General features: G+C 45.6%; 1 non-coding gene across 1 annotated transcript; it reads left to right on the top strand.

Moving 5' to 3' along the window:
* The first annotated feature begins 246 nt into the window (after positions 1-246).
* On the top strand, positions 247-353 carry LOC114693639. Its single transcript, XR_003734581.1, has one exon. It is a non-coding gene; the product is annotated as a U6 spliceosomal RNA (small nuclear RNA).
* The last annotated feature ends 351 nt before the right edge of the window (positions 354-704 follow it).

The following is a 704-nucleotide window of genomic DNA, read 5'->3' on the forward strand; positions in this document are numbered from 1 at the left end:
GGCTGGGGTCAGATGTAAGACTTAAGATAGGACACATTGGGCCTGGAGAGATGGCTCAGTGGCTAAGAGCACTAGCTGTACTTCCAGAGGTCCTGAGTTCAATTCCCAGTACCCACATGGTGGCTCACAACCATCTGTAATGAGATCTGGCGCCCTCTTCTGGCTTGTAGATATATATACAAGCAGAACAGGTGTATATATAACAAATAAATAAACCTTGAAATAAAAAAAAAGATAGGACACATTGTGCTCGCTTCAGCAGCACGTATACTAAAATTGGAATGATACAGAGAAGATGAGCATGGCCCCTGCGCAAGGATGACATGCAAATTTGTGAAGCATTCTGGGCCTTTGCTGTTAATAAATAGTTTATGTACCTGTGGGGTGAGGGGTAAGATAGGATGCATTGTGTGGGTTTCATTTTCAGAGCACAGGGATACCTCTGAGAGATTTTCATTTTCTGATTTGCATTTCAAGACGATTCGACTGCTGTGTGGGGGAAAGTAGAGAGAGTAAGACTGGAGGAGAGGCACAAGGAGGTCCCTTGTATGTCCCCAGCTGATGTGGTGGTGCGGTGCTGTGAACTAGGGTGGGAGGAAAGGTTTAAGATGGCTAGAGAGATTTGGGTCTTGATAATCGATTGAAAATGAAGTCAAAGAGATGCGTGGAGAAGTGAGGGGCTGGGGAGACGGCTCAGGTGGTAA

The sequence above is a fragment of the Peromyscus leucopus genome, chromosome 13 (genome assembly GCF_004664715.2).
Source record: "Peromyscus leucopus breed LL Stock chromosome 13, UCI_PerLeu_2.1, whole genome shotgun sequence".
Classification (NCBI taxonomy): Eukaryota; Metazoa; Chordata; class Mammalia; order Rodentia; family Cricetidae; genus Peromyscus; species Peromyscus leucopus.